The following is a 15,064-nucleotide window of genomic DNA, read 5'->3' as shown; positions in this document are numbered from 1 at the left end:
CTGGGTCCGAGACGAGCCCCTCCCAGCATCACACTCCCAGGCAGAGGTTCCTGCTTCCATTCACACTGAAAACACAGGTCGCAGACCTCCTGTCCACCCCTGGGACTGGGCGGCGCTATGGTCAGAAGGCCTGCGTCCCCAGACTCGCAGGTGGAAACCTGCCCCCCAACACGATGGTTTCAGGAGGCTGGGGCCCACGCGGGACTAGCGCCCTCGTCGGAGGGGTCCCGGAGCGCTCCCTGCCCTCCACCAGCTGCCTCCAAGCTGCAGTCTGTTTGCTGCGGCCCTGCCTGGGCTGAGCCCCGTCACCGGGGAGGGACCACCCCCTCCACGATCTTGGGAGGGGGCCACAGCGGCTCCAGATGGGGGGGGGTGCCCGGCCTGATTAGATTGGCCCGGACACTTTCCTCATCAAACGACTGACCCTTGACAGGGGAGAGGCTGATTTATTATCCTGCCGGCCTGCTGACAACACCCACGGCAGCTCGGCTCCGTCTGGTCATTTTTCAAGCTCCCTGCACAAGAGGGGCACCTCTGTCCCCTGACACGTTACCGCGGGCCCTGCCAAATGCCGAGCGCACCCCATCCAGAGGATTTTCCGAGGCTCAGATGGGAATCTCACCCGGGGAGCAGCCAAAACGCCAGCTGCGCACCCGGAGGGAGGCACACGCTGCTCCACCGAGCAGGCGGCGGGGGGTGCCGGGCGGGCCTGGAGGCCACCGGTCCTGAGCCCTCAAGGGGGCACCAGCCAGGTCACCTGCTCCCCGACTCCCCGTCTGCTGAGGAAGTGCCCAGAAGTCACCTCAGACACCCCCACAACCATTAAATGTTTCAGCCAGCTCCATCTCGCGGGTTTTACAGTAACCATCCAGGCGTGCAAATGTTCCTAATCCCGAATTTACGTCCCTGCAGGGGGGGCTGGGGGCAGGTTCACCTGAAACCTGCAAGAGCGAGAAATTGGTGGCATGGATGAGCGTGCAGGAGACGAACATCACCTCCTCGAGACCACGGTGCCACCTGCTCACAGGCACCTAGGAGCCAGGAATTTCCAGTGCGAATAAAATACCTTGCCAGCCGTATCAGTAAACGCAGGCTGCTGCAGCCATCAAGTCAGCAGCCGCTACCGCCTCCGTCATCCTTACCCCCTCCATCCCCCTCCCTGACAGTGAGCCGAGGGAACTTGGATGCAGACCGCAGGCAGCCCAGCCTCTGCGGCCACCCCAGTGGTGCCCCCTGAGGGGACTCGGGCCGGGAAGCTCAGGAACTGGCCCCAGGCAGCGCAGGTGCAGATCAGAGGAGTGACGGCAGCGAGCCCAGACCTTTGCACCTTCCCACACGTAGAAAGGCACTGAATTCCTCAACGTGAGATGCCTGGTTTTCTTTCATTAACAGTCATCTTTTGATGTTCCGACTACCTGGTGTTTGTGACAAAAACTCCTGTACACCCTGGCCGCTACCTTGCCACTTCGGACCCGTCCCTCAGAGCGACCTGAGAGGCTGCGTCCCGGGCTGGGGTCCTCAGGAAGCCACAGAATAAAGCATAGCTCTCGGCGTTCAGGTTGTGGTTTGGATTTCAGTCAGCAAAGGTGAGCCACCAGGTGCCGTGGTGTCACTCTGTCCACGTTTGAAACCAGGGCGGAAAGGACTTGCCTTTGCTGACTGGGCCAGGCGGTTCCACGTCAGCACTGGCTCCTGGGTGTTAGGGTAACTGCGTTCCAGTCACTGATCCCAGCCAGAGCCTGGGCACCAGGACGTGAGACGTCAGGACTGAGGAGCGACTGTGCCACTTGGGAGCCCGGCTCATTAGCTCCGACGTCTCACCTCCTGAGCCTCGAGTGCCTGCCCGCCCAACGGGGGCTGTAGAAAGCTCACTAGACCACAGAGGATTCTCGAGCCGTGGACGGCACAGAGCCTGGCAAGGTGCAGCCCGGCACAGACGCAGGCAGGGCCGTGGAGGTGGCGCCCCTGTGGCCGAGGCCGGGCCCCCGGCTTGCAGTGCCTGTGTCCCCTCGGAACAGAGGCTCCCGCTTTTGCAGGAGTCTGAGCTCCTGCGAGGCGCAGCTGTGACCACAGACGTGGAGGGGCGTGGGGTCCTGCTGCTATGTCCCCAGGCAGGCGGGCAGGCAAAGTGGCCTCTTTCCCATTATCCCTGAATCAGCTGGAGGTCCACAACCACCCACAGGGCCAAAGGGAGCAGCGCTGAGGGTGAGCATCTAACATCGGCCCACAGGGAGGCGCTAGGGAGGGAGGAGCACGACCAGGGGCGGGGTCAGTGGCGCTTCCAAGTCCCCCGAGGCGTTGCGAACAGGCACCGTCGCCCCCGCTTCGGGAAGAGAGTAGCAGAGACAGACAGAGGAAGAGCGTTCCAGGAAGACCCTGGGAACTCCTTTATAATTTGCATAGAACATTCTGGAACAGAAATACTCAACTCCCAAGAGGCAGTCTGAGCTATTTCCTCTGTGCAGGAGCCTGCGAGAACCTCAGCTGGGGAACCTGATCACCAAATTGGAAAGATGAAGAGACTCACGTCAGGGGCTCTGTTACCCGCCAGACACACACATGCTGTCCCGGGAGGGGAGGCCCGCCCCGGCCAGCTCGGCCCACGTGCTCAGCCGCCCCACAGCCGCTAGGGCTGGCCAGGCGGTCAAGGAACAGCAGACCTCGGAGGAATGCTTCACCTAAGAAGCCAGCAACCAGAACCACCAAGCAGGAACGAAGCAGTTTGCAGGAACAGACCGCGTGGGAAGGAGGAAACCTACACGCGACACTCATTACGTCTCCATCTATTGTCACCGAGGCGCGAGAGAAAACTCTGCATCCACACGGCCAGCTCGGGGCGCTCAGGAAGAAGCGATGCAGAGGGCAGAAAGCACTTAAACTATTAGCAGGCAAAACTGCGAGAGCAGCCTGCAAGCTTCAGCGGGAAACAGCAAGGCCGGGTAAAGCACCGCTCTCCCCCTCACAGCAATAAAAACAGGTGTGTAAGCTGCAAACTGCCTCTACTTGCATCCCGTGGGGCTCAAGTCAGAGTGAGACCAGCAAACCCAGGGACACAGCCTCACGGAGAGCTGGGACACCGTCTTTTTTTTTTTTTAAGGCAGACGCTGTGAAAGTCATTAAGAAGAATCCAGCTGGATTTTGAACAAACTGCTGCAGGACACGTGTAGGCGAGCTTGCGTGCGGAACCCTGGAAGCCAAAACCGAGAGGGGACTCTGCACCAGCTCACAGACTCTGCCCGTCCACCACAGGCAGAGGGGTAGTTTGAGAGACAAACAAGCAGGAATCATGTGAAATACAGGACCGAAGAGACAGACACTGGATTAAAGTCGGTAAAAACATTCACGTTTAGGCGCACGGCCTGCCCCTAACTCGCCGCGTGGTCTTGGACGAGCCATTTCCCTCGTAGAGCCCGAGACCCTCGCCTGCAGTGTAAGATGCCGGGCTGGGTTTTTGTCTTCCACCCCGCTTCTCAGGGCAGCCGGGGGAGGCGGGTGCGGGACTCCCAGCCAAGCCCAGCCTGGTTAGCTTAGCGTTACAGCACTTTCACAGAGCTCCACGCGCAGTACTCCTGCTAAAATGATAATTAAAACACAGGCCGGATGGTCCCAAGGACCTTACAAGGCTCAGAGTTTAGGGACTGCCTATTCGGCCAGTCTGGGCACCCCAGTCCCCACCCCTTAGAGGCAGGCACCTGAGACAGAAAACCAGAGAATGGGGCGAGGGTTCCCCAGCTAGTACCAGGAGCCACCACCGTCCCACCCATGTCATTGCTGTAACCCAGCCCTTGGCACATCGTAGCTACCCCATAAATGTCTGATGGAGAAACACAAGGCATGTCCTAAAATATGGTCATTCATTCCTTCAACAAACTGCCCCTGAACCTGTGATGTTCCCGACAGGATGCCAGGTGTGAGAGTTAAGGAAAGATGCAATTCCTGCCCAGATGGAGTCCAATAAAAAGGGTTCTCAGGACACAGTGCGAGGAGTTAAGGGAAGAGCATGAGGCTGCAGAAGGCAGGGGTGACTCCGAGCCAAGGGGCAGGGGGGACGGGGTGGGTGTCAAGGAGGCACCGGGGACAGTGAGCTCTTCTCCAGGAGCAGGTGTGGAGGGAGAGGTGGGGGGAGCACACAGAGGGGGCAGAATGAGCACCAACCAGGTGCGGAGGGAGCCCAGGCTTTGGAAAAGCCATAAACAGTTCAGCGTGGCCGGGGAGGTGGGCTGAGCGCACCCACGGGCACCCTGGGAGTGGCCGGGGGTACCGCCCCCTGCAGGCAACGGAGCCTCAGGAAGTTCAAACGGCACAGAAATGTGCTAAATTAGCTGCTTCATAAAGCTCGCTGTCGCTTCACGGGATCGTTTCGATTAGAGATCGGATCAGAGTCTGGGCGATCTCGGGAAGAGAGGACGGTGGCCCCAGATGCGATGATGGCTGTGGTGGTGGAGAAAAACAGGTGGATTCAAGAGATATTAGGAAAAAAGCAATTTAGTAATTAATCATTTATCTGGAGATAAAATTATTCTGGTTTTAAGACCACGCCGTGTGTCTGAGAAGCTGACTGTCACCAGCTATTCTCCTGCTAAACCCAGATCAGCATCTCTGTAAGTCAGAATACACGTCCATCCGTCACCACCAGGCCAACAAAGGAAGCCATCGGCACCTGACCTCTGCCTTGTGAGGCTGCCTCCTCTCTGGGGCAGAAGATCTGTCCTCACTCCGCTGACTGAAGGCCTGGGCCGTGTGCTACACACGAAGAGAAATGCCTGAGGGCGCCTCCCGAGTGTAAACTTGCATATCTCCCGCGCCCTCCACAGAGGTGAGGAGGCAGGGGGCCGTGCGGATCCGCTCTCTCCAGCTGGACCCTCATCCCGGGCCCCCGGGCCGGTACCTCGTGAGACCCACGCATAGCGGTTTTCCTCGCACGTCCCTGGTGCCACGTGATTAAATCGGATGTCAGCGTGGGGGCTGGGGGCGCTGTGCTCGTCTGTGACAGCCAGTGCCACAACCTCTTCTTCAACAAAAGAAGCAGCGCACTTCCCTGTTCCGGAATATGAGGAGCACTTATAGTTTATGAAAAGCTGGAGGCTGGGGGTTGTGCACAGGGGCTGCCTGCAGCTTCAGGGAAGCGCGTCACTCCTCCCAAACCCCTTTCCCGCCTTCTCCCTGGGACGAGGCGTCCAGAGGAACCACCTTCACGATCACACGTCTCTTCCCCGCCAGCCTGCTACCCTCCCCATCCCGAATCCCCTGCACTGGGGACCCCGACGCGCCGGGCCTCCAGCCCATTCCTGCTCCACAGATGTCTGTGCAGACCGGCTTTCACCAGCCTTTATCAAGACACCAGCATGAATTTCCCATTTGCTTTGTCCCCTCTCACAGACGTCCAGCCCGGCCGAGCCCCGGAACCTCTGCCCTGGGTCTGCACGTGGTAATCACCCATCACCACGGGGCCCCGCAGACCTGCCCTGCGTGTCACTGAAACCTCTCCCTGCGCAGGGCCCATAATTGCATCATCACAGGGTCTCCACGGCTGGTGATCCTTCTGCCACCACTGCTGCTCTGCTAGAAATTGCTGCCTCCCACTCCTTGGCGTCCAGGCCTGGGCTGACCCTGTTGGTTGGTGGGGATAATGAACACTGTCCGGGCTGCATTCGGAAGAGGCTGCAGATCCATTAGAATTCAAGGCAGCAGTTCTCCCAGCATAAACCCCCACGCCCCTTCTCTTTCTAAACCAACTCTCCCTGCAACGCTCGCACCACCCAGACTGGAAAAGCAGTTCCTGAAGCCAGATGGATAGAAGAAGGGCCCGTACATGAGAATCCACTGCAGGCGGAACGGTGATGCTAAAAGGAAGGGGGGCAGGGAGGACATACCCTGCTAAGGGCTGACCACGTGCCGGGCTGCTCCCAGCGGCGCCCGGCTTCACTGTCAGAACAAACATCATTTCACACACCGGAAAACCAAGACTGAGAATTCGAGCAAACTTCAGTACAGAATGTGGGAGGGTAGACAGGCATTCTAATCTCATTTCACACGAGCCCCCAAGCCCTCCTGCCTCCACAGCACCTCTTCTTGACAGTGTCCTCACCAAAGCTGGACTTGACCCTCAGGCCAAGTGGACAGGAGCCACCGAGGTGCAGCTGAGGAGCTTCCCAGAGGCACCGGTGTGTCTCCAAAACAAGGCACAGACAACGCAGGGAGGCTGTGCATGACATTTACTACCCAAGGGCAAGCGGCTCAGGGCTCCCACCCTGGACTGACACTACACTTTCTTCACTGTTTTTCCTAGTGGTGGCCTTAAGCTGCATCTTTTCAGTCATTTAAAAGAATTTGCATTTCCAATCTATTTGTAAACTTATCAAACCATGAACACGTCTCAACCCTGAATCACGCAGGTGCTTTACGTTAACCACAGCGTGTTTCTCTCAGTCCTACCTGATCTCATTGGCTAATGCCCCGGCAGTATCTGACCATGGACATCGCTTGGAGCATGCCTGCTTGCACGCTGCGGCTGCCCAGCCAGGCTCACTGCTAGCCGAGACCTAGCAGCTGGCATCCGGAGAGCCCTCCCGTGGAGTTCAACCTCAAAAGCTGTATAATTACTTTTAAAAGCATTGGAAGAACCAGAGATCAATAAGGCAACCGGAATGTAAAGGGGCCAAGACTCTAGAGAGGAGAAAAGCAAATTAATCTGGACTTTCTCCACCCATGTCTCCTCCATGGCCATTTCCCAGTCTGCACCCTGAGACACAAAGGCTAAAGAGAAAACAAGAGCGGGAACTGATGGAAGGGTTACTGAGCTGGGGAGATAAAATGCGGCATTCAGGACTACCAGCCAGATCTGGAAGACCAGAGAGCGCAGAAATAAGGGAAGCGCAGAGAAGTCAGTACAACTCTCAGCATGCAATTCCCTCCCGAAGCATTTCACTGACTCTTAAAGTGAGCGCGCGCAGGTCAGTTAGCCAAGAAATGAAACAGGAAGCACTTGCTAAAACGCTAAAAAATTACGTAGAGGTTTCCGAAATCTCACAGAGCTGAGGAGACAAAATTTAGAGTGTAGCTCCCACAAAGGTGGAGGCAGTATATGATGGACGTTCCAAGGTTTCAACTGAGACACAAAAAAACCTGCTCTTGAAATAAAATCCACAAGACACTGTGAAGATACCTCATGCATGGGTCTTGGACACCCAGAGGCAGGAGAGGGAAGATGCCGTGGAAGCAGTATTTGAAGGAATGCTAGCCAAAACGGTTTTCCAAAACAGGTGAAAGATACCGATCTATGGATTCAAAAAGATGCATGAACTCTCTGAAAGGTCAAAAAACAAGCAAACAGAGGAATTCTTTTGGGGGGGGGGGGCTGGCAATTAGGTTTATTTATTTAGTTAGTTAGTTTTAGAGGAGGTCCTGGGGATTGAACCCAGGGCCTCCTGCATGTGCAGCATGGGCTGTACCATTTGAGCTATACCCTCCCCCCAAGCAAACAGAGGAATTCTATAAAACATTTAAAGAAGATTTAACCCCTGTTCTTCTCAAACTAGCCCCAAAAAGTTGAAGAAGAAGGGACCCTTTTGGACTGACTGTACAAAGCCAGCATCACCCTCACACACACACACACACACACACACAAAGGAAAATTACAGGCCACTATCACTGACGAAGACAGATGCAAAAATCTTCAACAAAGTATCAGCAAACCGAATTCGACAATACAGTAAAAGGATCACACACCATGATCAAGGGGGATGTCCCCCAGGCATGCAAGGAAGGTTCAGTGTCTGCATGTCAATCAGTGTGATGCTCTGTATTAGCAAGCTGAAGAATAAAAATCATACGATCATGTCAATAGAGGCATAAAAAGCTTTTGACAAAATTCAACATCAATTTATGATAAAAACTCTCAACAAAGCTTAACTTAATAAAGGCCATAAATGACAAGCTCATAGGCAGCACTGCACTCGATGGTGAAAAGCTGAAAGCACTTCTTCCTCTGAGATCAGGAACGAGACAAGGACTCCCACTCCCACTGCTTTTATTCCACACAGTGTTGGACGTCTTGGCCACGGCAGTCGGACAAGAAGAGGAAATGAAAGGGATCCAGGCAGGAAAGGAGGGAGTAAAGCCGTCACTGTCTGCAGATGACATGATATGATTCATAGAAAATCCTCAAGCTGCCACCGAAAAACCACTAGAGCTCATCAGTGACTTGGTAAAGTTGCAGATACCGAAGTAATATACCGAGATCTGCTGCTTTCCTATAGACGAACAACAAACTTTCAGAAAGAGAAATGAAGAAAACAATCTTATTTACAATTGCATCAAAAAGAATGAAATGCCCAGGAATAGATCTAACTAAGGAAGCAAGAGACCTGCACCTGGAAAACTGTAAGACGATGATGAAAGACATTGAAGGCAACACAAAGAAATGAAAAAACACCGTGTTCATAAACTGCAAGAGTTAATATTGCTAAAAGTCCTCTGCTACCCAAGGCAGCCTACAGAGTCAGCACAATCCCTATCAAAATACCAACAGCATTTTTCACAGAGTAGAACAAATAACTCTAAAATTTGTATGGAAACACAGAAAAGCCCAAATAGCCAGAACAATCTTGAGAAAGAAGAGCAAAGCTTGGAGTATCATGCTCTCTGATGTCAAACTATACCACAAGGCTTCAGAAATCAAAACAGTGTGGCACTGGCACAAAAGCAGACACACAGATCAATGGAACTAAACAGAGAGCCCAGAAATAAACCCACGCTTGTATGGTTAGTTGAGAAGAAAGGAGGCAAGAATGTACAATGGGGAAAAGACAGCCTCTTCGATAAATGGTGTTGGGAAAACTGGACACCTCCAGGGAAAAGAATCAAACTGGACCACACTCTCACATCCTACACAAAAATACACTCAGAGGGGATCAGTGACTTCAGTGTAAGACCTGAAGCCATAAAACTTCCAGAGGAAAACGTAGGTGGTATGCTTTTTGACATTGGTTTTAGAAATTTGTTTTTGGATCTGTCTCCTCAGGCAAGGGAAACAAAAGCAAAACTAAACAAATGAGCTTTTGCACAGTGAAGGAAACTATCAGCAAAACAAAAAGGCCGCCTCCTGGATGGGAGAAGATATGTGCTAGCAGTTGTCTGATAAGGGGCTAATATCCAAGATATGCAAGGCACTCAGAACTCGCCGTTAAAAAAAAAAAAAACCCTGATTTTAAAAGTGGGCAGAGGACCTGAATAGACGTTTTTCCCAGCCAGACATATGGATGGCCAGGAGACACATAAAAAAGTTGCCTGACGTCACTAATCATCAGAAAAAGGCAAATCAAAGCCACGGTGAGATATGACCTCACACCTGTCAGAATGGCTAGCATCAAAAAGACAACAAGCGACCAATGCTGGCGGGGATGTGGAGAGAAGGGAGCCCTTGGGCTCTGCTGGTGGGAACGTGACTTGCTGCAGCCACCGCAGAGAACAGCATGGAGGTTCCTCCAAAAATTAAAAATAGAGCCACCACGTGATTCAGCAGCTCCACTTCCTGGTATTTTTCTGAAGAAAACAAAAACATGAATTTGAAAAGATACATGCACCCCTGTGTTCACTGCATCATTATTTATAATAGGTAAGATACGGAAGCAACCTAAGTGTTCACTGATAAATAAGCGGATAAAGAAGATGCGGTGTACATATATATACACACACACGTATATATAGCGTAATACCTTCTAGGTGCATCCATGTTGTCACAGATGGCAAGATTCCCGTTTTATTGGCTGAGTAATGTTCCATTGTATGTGTGTATATATATATATATATATATATATGTATGTACACATACACACACATACAGTGAAGCATTACTGAGCCAGAAAAATGGAAATCTTGTCACCTGTGACAACATGGATGCACCTAGAAGGTATTATGCTAAGTGAAACGAGGCAGACAGAGACACGCACCACACGATCCCACTGATGCGTGGGATCTAAAACACAAAACAGACAAAACAACGTGACAACAGACTCAGAGATACAGAGAGCAAACAGGTGTTGCCAGAAAGGGAAGGAGGTGGGGAGAATGGAACGGACGAAGGGGATTAAGACGATCAGGCCTCCAGCCACATAATAAATAAATCACGAGGACATAACAACAGCGCAAGGAAGATGGTCAGCAACACTGTGGTAACTCTGTAGGGACAGATGGTTGCTAGACACGTGGCAAGCATTTCGTAATGTATGCAAATGTCGCATCACTATGTAGTACTCCTGAAACTAACATGATATTTTATGTCAACTCTACTGAATTAAAAAAAAAAAGCAAACAAAATAAAAAATACAAGTACTAGTTTTCCGTTGCTGAGTAACAAACTACCACAAACCTGGAAACACGTGCTTATTATCTCGGAGTCCCGTGGGGCACAAGTCCGGGCAGGGCCCCGCTGTCCCATGTTCGGTTCTCACACGGTGCCAGCCAAGGCTCTGCTTCTCATCTGGACGTGGGGTCCCTGTTGGAGCTTTTGTAGGTTGAGGCTGGAGCTCAGTCCCCTGCGGTTATATGACGGAGCTTGTTTCCTTTGTCACCGCTGGCTGGAGACCACTCTAAGCCACAGGCCACCTGTGTGCAGAGACAGCTCACAGCGTGGCTGTGTGTGTTCCTCCTCCAAGGTCAGCTGGGAAAACCTGGCCTTTAAAGAGATGGCCTGATTAGGGCAAACCAAAGCAAGAATCTCCCTCTTGAGTAACTCAGTGTAAACTAATTTGGGGCCCTGATTAAACCTGCAAAACCCCTTTATATATAACATAACAGAATCCCAGAGGCGGTCCCATCACACGTGTGCGTTCCCACTCACACCGAGGAAGAGAGGGTCACAGATGAGTGAGGACATTCGGGGAGGCACCTGAGACCCCGCCCACCACCGCTGCCCAGCTCCCCGCCGAGACGGAGAGCAAGATGAAGATCCCGGCGGCAGTCAGAGACCTTTACGGAGAAACCGGTCCTTCAGAGGAGCAACAGGAAAATGGACAGATGCCTCCACACCATCAACAAGACAAGACAGAAGACAATTAAATGACAATTTTAAAACGCTGAAAAAAAAATTTCCAAACTGGAACTGAATACATACCAAAAATAGCCTTTAAATATTAAATAAAATGAATGTATTTTTAGACACACAAGAATTGAGAATTCATCACAAACAGAACGAGACTAAAGGAGATCAATTAAAAGCCACTTTCAACAGAAGGGAAAGAAAGAAGCACGTAAGCGCAGGGAAGAGTGAAAAGCACCAGAACGGGCAGCTACGCGGCTCACTCTGACGGAAAGCGGAGTATCGGTCACGCGAAGGTTACACGTTCTGTAGGATTTAAGTTACACAAAAATTGAAACAGACGACAACAATTGCACAACAGACAGGAGTCGGACTACAGCAATGTCCTCGATGACTCATGGATCAGTAAAAGTAATGTACGCTTGTTAGTCAAGGACGCACATTACAATCCTTACTAAGACTAAAGTAAACCCACGCATAAGCAATGAATTAACAAAGGTAACTGTAAAAAGTACATACCATTAATTAATTAAAAACAAAGCTAGAAAGGAGACAAACATAACAGAGAACAGATGTGCAAATAGGAAAAAATAGTAAGATAATAGATTTAAATACAAGAATATAATTATATTAAATATAAGAATATAATAGTGTAATTTATAATTATATTATTTATAAATATATAAATAATATAAGTAAAAGACCAATGTTTTATAACCTCTATTTTAAAACCTAAATATACGTTGCTTATAAGAAACATGTTTTAAATGTAAAAATACAGAAAATTTGAAGTAAAAGAATTGAATAAGATATACTTTGACAACACTCACAGAAAACGTCTGGCATGGCCCAACTTCTATCAGATGCAGTAGATTTTAAAGTAATAAGAATATTTAGAGATAGGAACATTTCAAAATAAAAGCATAATTTAATAGGAAGCTTAAATCATAAATTTATATGTACCTAACAAAACTATTTCAAACATATAAATCAAAAGCTGAAAACTGACTAAAAAATTATAGAGAGAAATCTTAAAACAATTCTCTTAATAAAAGTAAAAATTAACAAACCCCAAAAATCAATAACAATATACAAATGTGAAAAACACAATTTTAAAAACGGACCCAACTTTTCAAATTCATGTGGAGTATTTACAAAAATTGTTTCGATTATCAGCCAAAAAGCAAATCTAAATGCATTTTAAGTGATTTAATATATTCTCTAACCTCAGCAGGATCAAGCAAGACATGAATAACAAATGATAGCTAAAAAGCTTTTGGATTTTTACAAATTAAGCAATATACTTTTAAATAAATCATAAGAAGAGAAAAGTTATAAAAGAAATGAGAATATATTTTTAACTAAATGGTTGTAAAGATACAACATACCAAAGCTTTTGATATACAGCTGACAATGCTTAGAGGAAAATTTATAGGTATAAATGCATGTATTAAAAAAGGAGTATTGTTGAAAATAAAGAAGCTAGATATCCATTCCAAGAAGCTATTTAAAAAAAAAAACTATTAACCATACCAAAAGTAGTAGAAAAGAAGATACAATAAAGTACAGGAAAATTGTAATGGAAAGACTCAGAAAAGCCAAAAGTTAATTGTTTGAAAAGGCAAATAAATTGAAAAATCTCTAACTAGACCAACAGTGAATAGAAGAGCAGACACACACTACCACACGAGGAGTAAAAATTCAGGCATCACACAGGTCACATCTTCGTGACCCTGCATTAAGCAGCGATTTCTTAAATAGGACACCACAAGCAACAAGAGAAAAAATTGTTAATTTGGACTTCACCAAAATTAAAAACTTTTGTGCATCAAAGGACACTGTCAGAAAGTGCAAAGACAACCCACGGAATGTGAGAACGTATTTGCAAGTCACGTATGTGACAAGGTCCTAGTGTTCAAAGTGCATAAAGGATGCAGCCCAGTCAACGAAATCAAGACAAACAACCTAAATGAAAAATAGGCAAACAATTTGAAAAGGCATTTCTCCAAAGAATATGTGAAAATGGCCACTAAGCAGGTGGAGAGATGCCAGTATCCCCAGGCAGTAGAGCAGTGCAGGCTGAAACCACAGTGACACGTCCCTTCACCCGCACCAGGATGGCTACATGCAAACCAGAAGACAACAAAGCATCGGTGAGGGCAGGCATGACAGCCCGCTCACTGCGGGGCCAGTGCTCACGGAACAGCCACTGTGGGAACCAGTTCGGCAGATCCTCAAAAAGTTAAACAGAATTTTAACTTTTAATGTGACTCGGTAATTCCTCCCCTAGGTATATACCCAAGAGAAATGAAAATGTGTCCATACAAAAACTCTGCACAAATGCTAACAGCAGCACAGCCCAGCAGCTGAACAGTGGAAGCAGCCCAAATGCCCATCTGCTGAAAAATGGATAAAAACAAGTTGTGGTGTCCATTGACAGAGGACTGGATAAAGAAGCTGTGGTATGTTTATACAATGGAATACTACTCAGCCATAAAAAAGATTGAACTAATGTCATTTGCAGCAACATGGATGGACCTGGAGATCATCATTCTAAGTGAAGTAAGCCAGAAAGAGAAAAATACCATATGATATCACTCATATGTGGAATCTGTAAAAAAGAAATGAACTTATTTACAAAACAGAAACAGACTCACAGACATAAAAAACAAACTTATGGTTACCAAGGGGGAAAGGGAATGGGAAGGGATAGATTGGGAGTTCGAGATTTGCAGATACTAACTAATACATATAAAACAGATAAACAAGTTTCTGCTGTAGAGCACGGGGAACTATATTCAATATCTTGTAGTGACTTATGGTTAAAAAGAATATGAAGGTGAATATATGTACGTTCATGTATGACTGAACTATTATGCTGTACACCAGAAATTGACACAACATTTTTAACTGGCTGTACTTCAATTAAAAAAATTGGAGCGAATACATACAGCAAAACACTGTTTAGGCACAAAAAGGGATGAAGCACTGATGAACACTACAAAATGCATGAACCTTAGAAACGCTACGCTAAGTGAAAGAAGACAGACACAAAGGCCACGTATTGCATGATTCTGCTGACAAAGGTCCACAATGGGCAAATCCCTATGGACAGAAAGGTTAGTGGTTGCAGGGGCGAGGAGGGGGAGTGAACAGTCATGGCTCCATGGAGACAGGGTTCCTTTTCTGGTGATGAAATGTTCTGGAATTAGACAGCAACAATGATTGCACAACAGTATAAATGTGCCCCCAAAATTGAATTAGGTACTTTAAAATGGTTAGGATGGAAAATTGTATATTTTGTGAATTTTACCTCAAAAAAACAAGTATCTACATAAAAGAAAAAATATATTAAGTTTATGGGTTAAACACAGTACTTTAAAGGTACTGATTCTCTCCAGATCAATCTGCAAATTCAATATGATCCCAGTCGGCATTCTCAGAGGGATTTGTGTGCGTGTGTGTGTGTGTGTGTGTGTGTGTGGAAACTGGTGCATTTATTCTACAGGGAAATGCAAATAGCCGAGAATATGAAAGACAGCCTTGAAGAAGAAGGACAAAGCTGGAGACGTCACAGTCCTGGACTTCAGACCTAATCTACAGGTGCAGTAATTCATCAAACACCGTATTGGGGCAAGAGATAAATAAGGATAGAGTTTTTTAAACCTTTAACATGTAAATATTTCAGAAGAAGGAAACCTAATTCTCACGGGGGAAAAATAAACACCACCTGCAGACATGTCCCCCTTCCACCAGCAGATGAGTCATGATCATCACAACGCAGGTAACTGTTAAGAGTTTGGGCAGGTGGGCTGTTTATTTATTATTTAATTGTTCTACTTTTGTGCATGTTTAAATTTGGGTTTTTTAAGTGTATCAATTACTTTAAGAGTAAAACTCAAAATTCTCCCTCCCTAATAATTAAAGTGTAAAAGGCTCAAGTAATCATGATCTATAGACACCAACCGTTCACGTCTTCGTTTGAAACCTCGTGAAGGAAAGTAAACATGCAAACCCTGCTGAAGC

This window comes from Camelus dromedarius, chromosome 15 (genome assembly GCF_036321535.1).
Source record: "Camelus dromedarius isolate mCamDro1 chromosome 15, mCamDro1.pat, whole genome shotgun sequence".
NCBI classification, from domain to species: domain Eukaryota; kingdom Metazoa; phylum Chordata; class Mammalia; order Artiodactyla; family Camelidae; genus Camelus; species Camelus dromedarius.
Note: the sequence above shows the minus strand (reverse complement) of the source record.